Consider the following 15,077-nt stretch of genomic DNA (forward strand, 5'->3'; position numbering starts at 1 on the left):
TAGAATCGTGACAAAAAAAATTTGGTTAGTAAGCAAGACATGAACCCTAGGCCTCAAAGTTGTTTTTTTAATAAATAATATGAGCTATGGGTCTAAGTCCTAGAATCTTAATTGAGAATTCTAATAAATATACAATGGACATATATGTTGGTGTTATGGTATTTTAAAGTTATTTTCATGTTTTATTCATATTATTGAAACCTAATCAAGTTTACGTAGAGTGATTATTACCAGTATTCAAGAACCATTCTTTACAATCAACACACTTTACACTACAAAATTTTAGATTTTTAGCAGGGGTCAAAAACCGTCGCAAATACCAAAAGACCGCCGCTATTATTAATAGTGATGGTCACGTGTAGCGCCACTATAGGTGGTGTAGCTAAAGGCCATATGGAACTCTATAGTGGCGGTCCAAAACAGTCGCTATAGATATGATTGAGCCCTATTGTGACGGTCATAAACCGCCACTAATCGATTGTATTACCGTCACTATAGATAGTAATCCCTATAGTGACGGCCAAAAACCGCCACTAATTAATTTATTACCATAGCTATAAATATAATTTTGAATTCTTATAGTGGTAGTAATGGCCATCGCCAATAATATATATATATATATATATATATATATTTTTTTTTTTTAATTTCTTTTATCTTAAAATTATTTGTAATTAAATACCTATTTTTATACAACCTGTCAATTAAACACAATTACTTAATAAATCAAATTAGTTAAGAGACAAGTATAACAAAATAATAAGTCGATTGAATTAAGAGTCAATGCTTATAAATCCATGTTTATCACTCTAAAAACAAAAACTATCTATCATGGTTGTTGTGGAGATTGATCATTGTCGGATTGATTGTGCTGCTCATCAACCTACAATTCATATAAATTAATCAAATTAGTCATATCAATAAATAAATATTTATTAATAAAATATTTTAAAACACAACATATTCTATTATCGATGAGAATTTACCTTTCTCATTAGAGTAATGATCAATTCCTTGAGTCTCTCCACCTCAGCATCTCTCACAATCTGTTGTTGCTCTAAAAGAAGATTTATATCAAAGTTGCCAATCGTTATTATTTCAGATAGGAAATATTGGAAATTGCAGGAAAGATAGACAAAAGTTGTATCAACTATCCACACACAGCACAAGCAAACCAACAAGACAGATCCGACTGTTGCGGGTTTACTTATTATATTAGTCCATTGGTATCCATTTAACATTGGAATAATCCCAAATGCTTAATATCAAAAAATTTCCCTTTAGTGGGACTAATGGAAACTGCATTTTAATTCAAAACTTGCACATTACTAAGTGATTTGGGCTATTGAATGAACACCAACGCAATCTATTGTTTTTCTTCTCCCAAAGAATTCAATGGTTCAGACAGTTTAAAACATTCAGATGTTGTAGGCTTTTAAGCTCTTGGCAGCAATGTGATCTAGGATCTTCGACACCACCTCTTTAGATTCCTTAAGTTTCTTATATCTCTGTTTTAGTTCTTTGGGATTATTTATTTATTTAAAAAAAAACAGAAGTTTTACAATTGACGAGGAAAAGTCTTATTGTCTTAGTCTGCCCCATACCATACACAACATACACTCACACATGACACACACGCAATAGCAGCAACACAATGGGACCAGTAATTTTGGCCTCATACATACATGAACCTTTGGTACCTTTCCCTTCTTTCCCTTATATTTGATTTGTTGGTAAACATTCTTCAAAAAATACTTCTATTACAATTGCTTTTGGCATATAACCAATTCTAAAAAACAAAATCAATTCAACCAATAATGATTTCTACAAGCCCATACAAGAGAAATTCTTTTTTCTAAAAAAAAATGAAAGTGGTAGCCCCTCATGTTTAAAAGAATACATATTTGATAGGTTCATGTTTAACAAAATGTTAAACCAATTATAGTATAATACTTCAAAACAGAATATTAAACTAATATAAATTGGTTTTTTAAATTGGTAAGCATGAAAATTAAATGGTAGATCACCTTATTTCAAACTCGATATTATCTAGTTTTTCGGTATGACTTGTACCCTAAAATTACATTGCTCACAAATGTACGAGATTTCGGTAGCAGTCCTGATTCTTGAGTGATACCGATGGAAATTTAATGGATTGTTGTTTTGGGAGGGATAGAGGTTGCTGATGAACTGTTGCTTTCTATGTTTTGTTAGGCTTCTCCAGACTGAAGATGATCAGCGTTGCCATAACATCATGTGTTTCTGTTGTTTCCACACCAAACTGGAGATTGATAATTTTTTCACGCATCTGGAGAACAAAAGTTGTTTCTAATTAATAGAAAGTAATAAAGGGACAACTTCTATTGTAATAATAAAACCATTTGCCACTGAAATAATTTTAAATTACAACAGCACTAACAGTGAAAGAGTTTTACTCTTATGCCTTTTTACTAGCTATATACAATTGGAATGATTTTGGTCAGACCTTTCTAAAGGATCTGTTTTACAGTTTTATCTGTAAATACCATTTTGATGACACCTTGACCATGTCTCTGGTTACCCAAATAACATGCAAGTTATTATGACCCCATGAACAGTCCCCCATTAAGTTATTAGCTCAATCCCATCAAAAGCCATAGAAAAGAAATTAAGTCAATTTTGTTGACAAGGAGCACTTCATCTAAGAAGTAATCGATACAAACTTAAGTGTGCAAATCTTTCAAAAATTTAGTGGGGAGTCGGTACTTGTGGAAAAGCATGTATTAACATGGAAAAGCAAGAAGAGATAAGTAAATACTCTTACCCCGCAAATTCCCATATTATTTATTATCCCACCTTTGAAATAATTGAAGAACTATCTTGTAAAAGGAACTTTTATACGACATTTATTCACCCTAGATTTGGAGGATTCCCATATCTTTCAGCACAAGAAATGGATATGAACTTTTAAAGATCAACATAAACATAGAGTCCAAATAATTGCTACAAAAATGCAATGAAATCTAAAAATGAAGGTAAAAACACACAAACATTTGTAGGATATAGCAATACTTACAAGTATTGCAAATTTGTAAGTGAACCAAGTTGTGCAGGATGATTTGCAGGATTCTCTTACACTATTTGGAGCAATGCCTACGTTAGATCATTCATACCACGATTCTCAAGCCCCGATTCTCCGCATATGAAGCCTTGCTAGTCTAACATGCTATATAGGAAGATTTGAATCAGATTCTTTTGTTTTTCCCCATCTTAGAACAGATGGGGTCTACAAAATTCCATAAAGCAAAACAGGGTAGGTAGCAATGAAGATTAATTGCAATCCCATTTAAAAAAAACTTTTAAGAATGCAAACATATATACAACATAATTTCTTTTAGAGAGAATAACCCAATAACCACAGTTCTGGTTATGAATGGGTACTTGAAGAGCTTCACACATCCCAAATATATGAAGTCCAAGATCAAGTCACTTAATAAAGCAACTCTTCTTTCAACACTTCTGTATTGTTCTGTGCTTTTGCTTTTCTTGAGGCATATCCATACAACCTCCTTTATTTCCTTTAATCTGATTAACAGATTTTATATCTATCAAAAAAGAAAAAGTAAAACGAACTTCAAAAGGGATGCCAAACTCATGTCAAACACCACACTATTTTAGCTGTACATGCTTGGTCCATTATGTGTCCTATTTCATCTAGTAATTAACACTTTTAAGACATAATTCATGCATGCCAACATCTCCTCAAGTGGAAAAATTCAAGTTTCTTGTAAATCATCATTCAAGAAAGCAGTGATATTAGATGGAAAAAAGGATGGCAGCATAAAAGAGGATACATAAATGGTACTGTTAATCACAATTGGTGCAGAGATCTATATTTTGTGAAGTTCTTCACCATATCCTTGGCTTCAGCCATTCAAATGTTTCATCAAAAATGAAATATGAATGGATCAAGAATTCATCATATTTTGATTAATTATAAACTAAAACTTAATCCTACAGAGACTTCTCGCAATTTTGGTGAGGTAAAAACTAGAGCAATCTATAAAGAATAAGAAAAGGAACTATAATATGTGCAACATGATTTTAAATAGCTGCACTGATGGGAAATGATTGCATTGATGCCAACAACAAAGACATGGTAACTACTAATCAAATAAACAAAAAACTCTCGAATCTACCACATCTCAAATCAATTACATAGAATCTGAAGTTTCAAGATTGTACCTACTAATTGAGTAATATTGTTTATCTCAATCTCTAAAACCAAGGAACTTAGCTCAAATTCAAGCAACCTCTATTGAAAATCTCCCCCAAATCTCCTACAGCAAACATAGCTCATTCTGCGATTTGGATCATAAATCTATCGAATTCGACGGGAGAAAGAAATAGAAGAGATCTTATTGTAAGAATCATACCTCATTCTGCGATTTGGATTCTCTAAACCTCAAAGAGCTACGAAATCTGCGATTTCGATTCTCAAAACTTCTGAGAATGTGAAAAGGAGATGGGAAGAGCAGATTTCGATTCTCAAAACTCCAAAAAATGTGAAGAGGAACTTGATACAGAGAGAGAGACAGTGATTTGGATTCTCAAAACCTTAAAGAACTACGAAATCTGTGATTTCGATTCTTAAAACTGTAGAAAATGTGAAGAAGAACTTGATAAAGAGAGAGAGAGAGAGAGAATGAAAATTGAAACCCTAGATGTAGAGGAGCTGTGATGAACTTGTTACAGAGAGAGAGAGAGAAAGAGAGAGTGATTTTCACAAAATCTGTTGATACAGGAGAAAGAGGTTTTTTTTGTGAAATTTCGGTTTATGGCGCGGAGGTTGTGTTCTATAGTGGCGCCTATTTTGGCCGCCACTGAAACTGGGTCGCTGAAAGACGCTATTTTTGTTGTGTTATCTTGTATATATTGTTATTTTGATGGAAGTAATTGTTACAATTTTATTGGGTTTTTTCTTCTATTTGTCATCTTATGAACATCACTTAAAAAAAAAAAAAAAGTTGGCATGATTAAACAACTCAATACAGAACCAATGCATCAGAACAAAGATAAAACCCTTGCCATTATCTCTGTGGCGCCCCGCCGAACACTAACACAAATCCCCATGTCAGATTTCAAGGTACGAGGTGGCACCTCGAAATTTCGGCATGGTCTCCTCTGTTTATGTTAGCATTCCAAGGCGATTCAACCTGCACCTGATAAACCCATACAATCCTGCATATAATAAACAAAATATAATACTAGCGGAAGCCTATATACGTCTAATAATGTCCGATAGATCAGAGTGCGGAAGAATAAAATTATATACATGATTATACAAAATTCCTCACTCTAACATAATTCCTAACACTCAAAACAGAATCCATAACACTACCTGGAGAAACTGACACCACTAAGGGGTATAGCCCTAATACTTACCAGGTGACGGACTCTGGTTGTCTATCTGACCAACCAGATGATCCTCGCTCTTGTTCTACACTTGTTTCGCCAAGCTTCAGATCTGAAACTAAAAAAAATGGAGAAGGAAAGGGTGAGTAACAATGGTTACCCAGTAAGGAAGCAACAATTTCTGCCAATAACCTCTCCTAACATGAACGAATAAACATACTGAATCATTTTAAAATAAACAAAGTTTTACAAAAGAAAACTACGATTAACTGGTACATATAGCCAGGGATGAGCAACTAAACATTTTAAAACTCACATTACATCGATCAGCAGTACTCACTATAACATTCTTTTTTTATACAATTCTAATTGATCAAATAGAAACAATAAACATGCATTTCATTTTATATATCAAAATACGCAACCGATACATAATACACAATGGTGGAGTATTGGAATTAGAGAGTTGGGATTCACGACTGGATCGCTCCCAGTCGGGACATGATGTTACAATTCCTTTCTGGCTTTTAGTTCCTGATTTTGTGGCCGGTCGCTGCCCTTACCACGTTTGGTTGACCATTTATCCGGCTCAGGCTGGCCGTTTGACGTGACCGTAAGCAATGGGTCTCTTTTCGATGTGTCAGAACGTTCGACTACTATAGATTGTTAGTGATCACTGACTAATCATCTTCGTCTATGCCTATCAGGCGTGCAAGTGATTCCCAAATATACAAACCATTCGTATACGACCACCTTTACATTACAAGTTCACTGGTAAAGATAGAGAGGAATATCCCGGATTCCAGTTGTGACTCCACTCTCATACGCGTCCCATACCACGTATGAGTTTGGTGGTCCCTACCGTACATCCCAGGATAGTACACCACTCCAGATGATATGATGCACTATCCCTTCAGGCATTCACAAACTCTTTAACAGCTCACAAAATAGCTACTTATATATATTATTTTCATTTGAAAACAAAAGAGAAATTAACAATACAAGATTGAGAATAGATATCCAGTTTCCTACCATGCAAGTGTGGCCACCCGGCCTAAAATAAATAACATAACAGAGCGCCTCGCGCTAACAGAAAGTAAATAAACATGCAACCAGTAACATTATCCCTGGATATCCGTTCACCAACCTGCATACAACACAACAACGTAAAATGCAGACATCACCCCTCGGGTGTGACTTTGACATTTTACCGTTTCATACCCTTTTTCCCTTTTTTCGACTTTTACAGTTTTCAATCTCTTCATAAAATATCCATTTTCTGATATTCATCAACTCAATATGAGTTCATTGAATATTAAATCACATTTTTCAACTATACAATTTATTTCTATCAATAATATTGAAAAAAAATACAAATTTCATATCAAAACGGGGTCCGAGCAGTGCACAAGACCCAATTTATGGCAATAACCCGTTAAAATACTCTATCCACGTATAATTTGTTAAAAATACAATTAAACATATCAAACAGGCAATTTCTGGCGTGAATTTTGAAATAAACAAATAATTCTATATTTCGGAAATACATCCAAATTTTTCCAATAAAATCCTAAATGCAATTTTCACAATCTATGATTACTAATAGAAATTGAGAGTTCCTTACAATGTCTAGGCGAAAGGATCAAAGCGTGTGCGCGGAAATCGAGGCGATCGGCGCGAAAATCGAGGCGGACCGAACTTCGAAGCGGCTGATTTTTTGAAACCGACCCGGTGGTTTCGAAGAGCTCGACGTGCTCGTCTCTTCTCCCTTCTACAGCGAAAGGTGGTTTGACCCCGAAATCGATGAAAACCGAGGTCGAAGTTACGAAAATCTCCGTATAAAAATACGGCTGATTTTTGACTATACGGGGTGAAAAAGACGAGAAAACGGAAGGAACTTGGTTGGGTTATGTAGAGAATGAGGCTGCGGACGTTTCTTCCTTCTGCGTCGGAAAGCGATTTGACCCCGAAACGGACGAAATTCGAGGTCAAAGTTTCGAAATTTTCGTATCCGAATACGACTGATTTTTGACGATATCGGGTGAAATAGAAAGTAAAACGAAGAAATGTTGGGTGGGTTTTGTAGAGAACGTAGCTGCGGACATTTCTCCCTTCTGCGTCGATCGTCGACGGCGAGCCGTTTGTGAGAGATCTGAGGTGGAAGAATCGGAGGAAAATCAAATTTTTCGTTTTACATGTCTCGGCCATATGACGCGTTGGGGAAGATGAGTTATATAATAAAAAAATTAAATTATTATTTAAATGAAATTTGGGACGAATTTGGTATTTCGCCTATTGTTTTGATCGACTATAACTTGGTCATTCGGTCTCCAAAACTAACAAACGAATACTCTATTTCGCCTAATTTTTCATTCCGGATCTAATGGTATAGTCAATTTCTACAAATTATGTCTCCATCAAAAATTTACATTTTTGGCCTGACGTGACCCCTAAACTTGATGTCGTTTTCGTTTTTGGCGATAATTCAACTTCCTGATCTCCAAAAATGACAAATAAATAGTCTATGTTGAATAATTTTTCGTTATGAACCCAATGATATGATCGAATTTTAAAAATTATTCCTCTAACAAAAAGTCACTGTTTTAGCCTGGTCCGACCCGATAATCGAGGATTTTGCAACTTTTATATTCGGACTCGCATTTGAGCGTGCTTACAGGCTAAACTATGTTTTTCGATCATTTTGAATCTAATGGTGAGGTCAGATTTTATTAAAAATGATCAAAACAAGGTCCCACAATTTTACCCTAAGTCCCACTTTCAAGATTTTCTTAAAATTTCACTATTTATTTTTCCTCGAGATACGAATTAAAAATTCGGGGTGTTACATCATTCAGAGTATAGGTGATTAATATGATCTTATCTATTGTTCTTTCACCCTTATATGTATTATAAAATCTTCAACAATGTTTTTCTTCCTCCCTTCAATAAATCTAATGCTAGATGAAAAAACTTTCAATTTATTATTTCTTTCAACAATACCATAAATTGTTTTACTATTTTTTTCGTTGAATTTATAATTTTTTATAAATTCATATTGAAGAAATAATTATTTATCATTGTAATAAATTGCAATTGATAGGTATACACAATAAATCTTTTTATTTTTTTATTAGAGCATCTGTTACCGATCTATTTTATATAGAGTCCTGGTAATATGACTCGTTAGGTGGCATACTTGAATGACTCCATGATGTGGACAAGTTCGAGAGTCGCAGATCTATACGTCTCAGGATCATATCCTGAGGCATACCAATCTATGGTACTTGAACTTGTCACGTCATGGAGTCATTTGAGTATGCCACCTGGTGAGTCATATTATCATGACTCTTTTATATAACATTTTTCTTAATAAGATTTAAAATCTTACTAAGAGTTGTTGGGCCACATGGACGGTAACATTGACAATTGAAATTAAAAGCCTTCTAAATTGCATGGAAAACTCATATTATGAAAAAATCATTTAAATATATTTTTTTTAAGATGATCACGATGATAAAAATGGACGGTTACTAGACTCCCAAAACTTAAAATTAAAATTGAAAGATGAAAAATAAATTTTTTAATTCTTTCTACACAATTCTTAGATATTTTTCATTACAAAATTCTTAAAGTTATGTCCTAATAAAATTCTCCAATTTTGTTTTGCATCCTTTGTACCATATAATTGTCCTTCACCAATACTTTAATTAGTACCTTCCCATCTGGAGAATTTTGGATACACCTCATAATCTAAATCATAGTCATACTGGTTGAATAATATTTGGAATCTTCTGAAAGTCTAAAAGATCCTGTTAATAGTGGGTTGGAGAAGATTTATTTACTTGAAATCTTACTAAGTTAATAAAGCTACAATAACTTATTAAAGAAAATAAAATATTTTTCTAACCTAATCTCCCAACACCCACGTCCTTAAGTTTACAACTAATGAAATACCCCAATGTTTAGTGAATATTTGAAATACCTCCATATTTTCAAATTAATGACACGCCTTAACACTTCAAGACCAATGAAAAAGTGACTTTAATTAAAATACTTCTAATATAATATTTTGGGACATCACTTTCTATGAAAGAAAAACTTATACACCAATGAAAAAATGATTTTTAATGAGGAAAAATTGATCAACTATCTTTCGTTTTTCAATTATTTTTAGTCTATTTAACATAAACTTAACTTGAAAGTTTTTTTTTTTTTTTCTATAACTAATATAATTGAATTTTCAAGTAAGAAAAAAAAAAACCTATATATTTTACTCAAATAAATATTTTTTTATTATAATTTAAGAGCGAATTATAATAAAATTATTTTTTAAATATCTTCTAAAATCTAAGATATGATCTTATAGAAAATATTTTCTAAAATCTAAAATATCATCTTATAGCATTCCACGTGCATGGTACTAGTAAAGCAAGAAAGTGGGATTTTGCTGGGACTTTTTTTCCCTACTTCAGCGTGAGCAACAAATAAAGGGTGTGATGAGTGTTCAATTCAATCTCTTAATCACCATTCACCAAGCCCTGTTTTTTTCTCTCGCAAGTCAGTTTTCTACCCGTCGTATTAACACATGATCTTCTATCTCGTCTCCCACAACTACTGAGTGGACTCTACCAAGTCATCTCATCTCAGACTAGATAAATCATTGCAATAGGTACAAAATTATTAATATTAATATCCATACATTTATAATATTTCTATAAAATACAGTGGATTAGAAAATGTTTAATCACAATATCATTTTTCTATTAAGAAAATAAATACTTAAATGGCTAAAAATTAATTGTTTTATTAAATAATTAAAAATCTGATTAATGTGGACTAGTTTGACCAACTCTTTTGAAAATTTAAAATTTTGGACAAGTCATATAGGATCTTGGATGAGTCGTTGTGAAGGATGATTAGCATGGTAAATCTCACTTGTTCACGAGGATACCAAGGAGATTTAGCTAAGTCATTTTAGTCGGTCTCGAACGATTTTAAAACCATGATTCAACCCCAATCCTTTTAAATACAGTATTATGTCTTGCCTAGTACTCTACTTGTATCACCCGCCCTCGCGATGGTTCCCCGCCCTCTCTCGCTTTCTTTTTCTAACACCTAGCCTTTCAGTCGAGCCTGGCACTTCCTCACTCGGTGTACTACGTAATTAATAGAGCCGCCACTATTCAAGTTCAAGGGGTATGAATAGTCACCCATCGATTGAGATGATTCTCAATCTGATCTACATGATCCATAGATGTTTGTAAGCAATTCAATTGAGAAAGGGAAAGATGTTAGGCACCGCAATCCCCCATCTTAAGAGACGACTACTTTATATTTGGTTTGAATATTTCCTCGTGCTTTGCTTTGTAGTTTTGATCGTTTGAGTGGTGAACGAGTGGGATTCGAAGTGAATTGTAGTTTGTACAAGGGAAAGTGAGTTAATCAAAATGATCTCTATTGATTGATTTTGAGTGGAATATTTGACAGAATGGCCTCTGGTCATTTCGTTTGGTCCTTCCAAATGCGGAATGTACAAGTAGGCGATCCAAATTACTTCGCCAAAATAAGAACTAAAACTGGAAACGCGTACCCGGACTTATAATTTATAAACGTAAATAAGTTATTTATTTATAATTTTATACATGTGTGCTTGTCGAACAATCGGACATAGCTTTAGTGTGGTTCTTTATTTGAGTCAGATTTATGGCAGAGATTCCATAGTGTCGGTGAAGTAGGATCAGGATTGGACAACGACTCGACACTTTCAGAGAAAAGTGGGAAATAGTTCAGTCGATTGGGCAGAGTTTTGGCTACATGGATGGCAGGGGAAGGTTTTTATGAAGGTCGGGGTGAAGTGATTAGGGTTTCAAATTCGTTGGGCCAGGTCGTCGAGATATTGGGTCGGGTCGTCGAATTGTTAGATCAATAGGAAAAGGAAACGTATCAAGGGGGTAGGTAGAAGCTTAAGTGAGTAATAGGCTTGAAAGAGGCATGTTGAAAAGGAGGGGTGGAGTGCCCTTTTATAGGGCACAACTCAGATTGACCTTGAATCTTAGTCTTTATGTTGTCTTGCCAACCTTGCTTGCATGCATGCTCTGAGGCATTTGGGGTCGTTAAGCTGTGATTCGGGATTGACTAGACCGATGTTGTAGGTCGATCTAGGCAATTTCTAGTCATATTTGATTGATTTGACTTGGAGATTTAGTAGAAGGATGACAAGGTACGTGGGCTGGACTTTAAAAGTCAAATGGGTTTGTTGGTGGGCCCATTAAGGTTTTGGGGGATTTCTGGAGGGTTTCGAAAACTTGAGAAAATACTGATTTCTAGGAAAAATTGGAGCACTGATACAAGAATAAGTAAGGAGGTGGTGTTTAAGGTTCGGGTATGATTTGGGAAGGTTCAAGAAGGGTTCTCGTGCCTTTAGAAGGGTCAAGAGTATGTTTAAAAGGGGTTGGGATTTTCGATTTCAGATGGGATTCAAGTGTATGGGATTCTAGGAGGTTTCAAGATTAGGTTTGGGGGTTTGGAAAGTGATTCAGGCAGTATGGTTTTGACTTCTTCTCTGCCTTCGGACCTCACTGGATAGATGAAACATACCAAAGCGCTGCCACTTTATGCTAAAAAGGACCAAAACACAATTTTGGGTTGTCGACACTACTGATATCAAGTTAATTTGACTAAGTTCTTCTTGTATGAGATAAATTGTTAATTAATTTAAAATTATTTATTATAATACATTTACATTCAAATAATTATAAATTTGTTGAGAAAATAAGGTGGATTAAAAATTAATTATTAATATATTATACATTATTAAAAATTAATTATTTTATCAAAAAGTATAAAAACCTTCATCTTTATGCTCAGATGACTTGGACGAGTCAACTTGATTTGAGTCTATATTTTCTCTTATGGGAAATCTATGCTAAGCAATTGAATATATCTTAAAAGGACCATGTGGACAAAGTGTTTACCTGGTAAACGTTTCATTGAGATCAATGTATTGCTGCATGATTGTAGATGTAGCAAGGGTCACTCGAACAAACTAAATTTACCTTACTCAATAGGACAACTAAGGATCAAACAATAAGGATCCTGGCCAGTTGGTTATGGATTAAAGGATGGTAGGAATCAAGAGCGAATAAGATTCTCGCCAATTTCAAGGCTTGAGGTGGAAGTCAATCAAATGCAGGCAACGAAGAATCCATCGAGGAATCTCAACTCCTTGGTTCGGAAGCAGCATCGGTGGGAAATTGAATCCTACTATTGATTGAACTGGTCGGATGCTTCCCTGTAGGAATCAGAAAGAGAATGCTACTAAAGTGGTCGGTCGCTGAATCAGACACCCGGGGGGAAAGAAATCGAGGCAACTTACTTATGTTTTACATATCGAAGAAAATACTTGGACCCATTTTTATTTGTGCGCAGATTGTCCAAGATGTGCTACAGTGTTTTTCTGCTAAATTCAGGACCATGGTCATGGCGGATAATGGGTCCCCCTGCAATGACCAAAAGGGATCATCTTTGTCTAACACTACAATTTCTTGCAGAATGGCAGTCAAGTAAAAAGTTAGGCGACCCTACTCTTCAAGCTCAACCCAACCGAAACTCGGGTTATGATCTTCCTGTTGATCTGCAAGACATAACAGCCAAAAAATGTCTGATTTTCCGGGGTCGATGAAAATCCTGTCAAAATATTGGAGTGGCATCTTAACAAGATTACTCCACAACTAAGAAAGATTCCATTTCTCATGCGCTCTTATCGCACCACCGAGAATTATGAGACCCGCTCCTATTGCTAGTCCTCCATAGGGGGTGTCCATGGGTGACTCGTCTCCCCGTGTTACCGCGTCCAGAAGTTATTCCATCCATCCCTACCCCAACCGCCTGGATCAACTGTGCTTGAACTGGAAATGAAATATCTGCTTCTACCAACTGAAAGAACTTGCATTGGCATAAGACGAAACTCTTTGACATTTCCTTTCTAAGGCGAATCGGCTTTCTTGTCCGAGCGGGTTGTTGACTATAGGATGCACTGGGGCTCTGTTGGCACTGATGCTTTATTCATGCATTCGGAAGTCTTCCTAGGAGCAATGCATGGGTAGAGGTGGCCTTAAGAACCAAAGTAAATTCACTTCTATTGACTCGTAACTGCTAATAGTTGGGACATATATTTTGAAAGTGAAATAATCAAAACAAGATTAAATCCAAATTTGAATGTTGATGAAGATGAAAACATAATTAAATGAATAAAAAAAATTAATTGTAAAAATCCAGTGAAGATTAGAATATACCAAGAGTAGATCAATTGCACAATTCAAATTCAATCCCCTTGAAACTCAATCAAAGAGCTTGCTAATGCCCCTTAGGTTGGAAGATTTAGCTTTGAAAATCAAGTTAGAAGACAACAAAGATAAGGTTGTTGTTTGATAACGCTTTTAAAAACTCTTTTTACTATGTTTGAGTTGTAAATCTGTGTTTTCATTCGTAATCACTGTTGATAAAAAAAAGTTACGTTAAAAATTTGCGATTTTAAACTTAAATTTGAGGATCTCCTCAGACTCGCTTATTTTATTTGCGTTTTTAAAATGGACGGATATGCCGCTGATCATTTTCTTCTCTTCTTCTCTTCTTCTCCTCTGTCGACAGAACACATAGCTCTCTCTCTCTCTCTCTCTCTCTCTCTCTCTCTCTCTCTCTCTCTCTCTCTCTCTCTCTCTCTCTCTCTCTCTCTCTTACATTTTCGTCTTCTCTTGCATAGTTCTCTCTCTCTTCTACTCTTCATCTCTTTGCTGTCGACAGAACCTTGAACAACTCTGTCTTTCGCACAGCTCTCTCTCTCTCTCTTCTTCTCGACACAACTCTCTCTCCTCTTCTCGACAACATCTGACACAGCACGCAACTGTTCTCGACAGAGCCTCACACAACACGACCAATGCCGAAGAAAAAAAATCGAAAGTCTCATAATCGACAATTTTTAGTTTCAATTGCTTTCTCTCTCTCCCTCTCTCTCTCTCTAGACAAATACATCTCTTTCTTTCTCTTTCTTTGTATTTTTATTTTTTATTTTGATGCTTTCTTGTTGGTAGAAATTCTGGGTTTTTTTTTTTTTTTTTAAATTAAATTTATTTTATTCTTAGATAAATTTTTTTTGTGAATTACCTTTTATTAATTTATATATTTCATTGTATGTAAAAAAAAAAAAAAAAAAAATTATGTTATCCCTTAGATTTCAATTTGTTTGTTGATGTATTTTTCTTTGATTTTAGAGAAAAACCCATTCTAAAATTAAATTCTTCTCTGAAAATTAACATAATTCAATAAAATCATGGTTTTTCTAATGTTGGGTATCTTTCTTTCTTTCTTCTTCTTCTTCTTCTTATTTTTTCCCTAAAGGTTGTTATCTTTATTTTATGGGATTTTGATAGTTCATGTTTTTTTTTGTCATTGTTCATGATATTGCAGAAGTTCTGTTTTCTTTTAAAATCTAATTTTCTTGAAGAATAAAAAGTGTATAATCCAATTCTCGGTAGCATTTAATATTCACATTATTTATTTTGGATCTATTGTGGAACATAATTGAGTATTTTTAATAACTTTTTACAATTAAGTTAGCTCATGGATCTCTATTGCTCTTAAATTTATATTGAGGAAGAGTCAATCTTCTATTTCTGATTTTTACT

General features: G+C 34.4%; 1 long non-coding RNA gene across 2 annotated transcripts; it reads right to left on the reverse strand.

The window, feature by feature from the left end:
• Window positions 1-675: 675 nt before the first annotated feature.
• On the reverse strand, window positions 676-7,947 carry LOC147409817 (uncharacterized). Of its 2 annotated transcripts, XR_015175408.1 has the most exons (7): window positions 7,019-7,947; window positions 4,416-5,512; window positions 4,225-4,319; window positions 3,056-3,205; window positions 2,028-2,308; window positions 987-1,057; window positions 676-883 (listed from the first exon to the last, which is right to left on the reverse strand). It is a non-coding gene; the product is annotated as an uncharacterized LOC147409817 (long non-coding RNA). The 2 variants fall into 2 exon arrangements; XR_015175407.1 differs by having other exon boundaries at window positions 4,225-5,512.
• Window positions 7,948-15,077: the final 7,130 nt, after the last annotated feature.

The sequence above is a fragment of the Akebia trifoliata genome, chromosome 2, assembly GCF_017979445.1.
Source record: "Akebia trifoliata isolate Shusen 1 chromosome 2, ASM1797944v1, whole genome shotgun sequence".
NCBI classification, from domain to species: Eukaryota; Viridiplantae; Streptophyta; class Magnoliopsida; order Ranunculales; family Lardizabalaceae; genus Akebia; species Akebia trifoliata.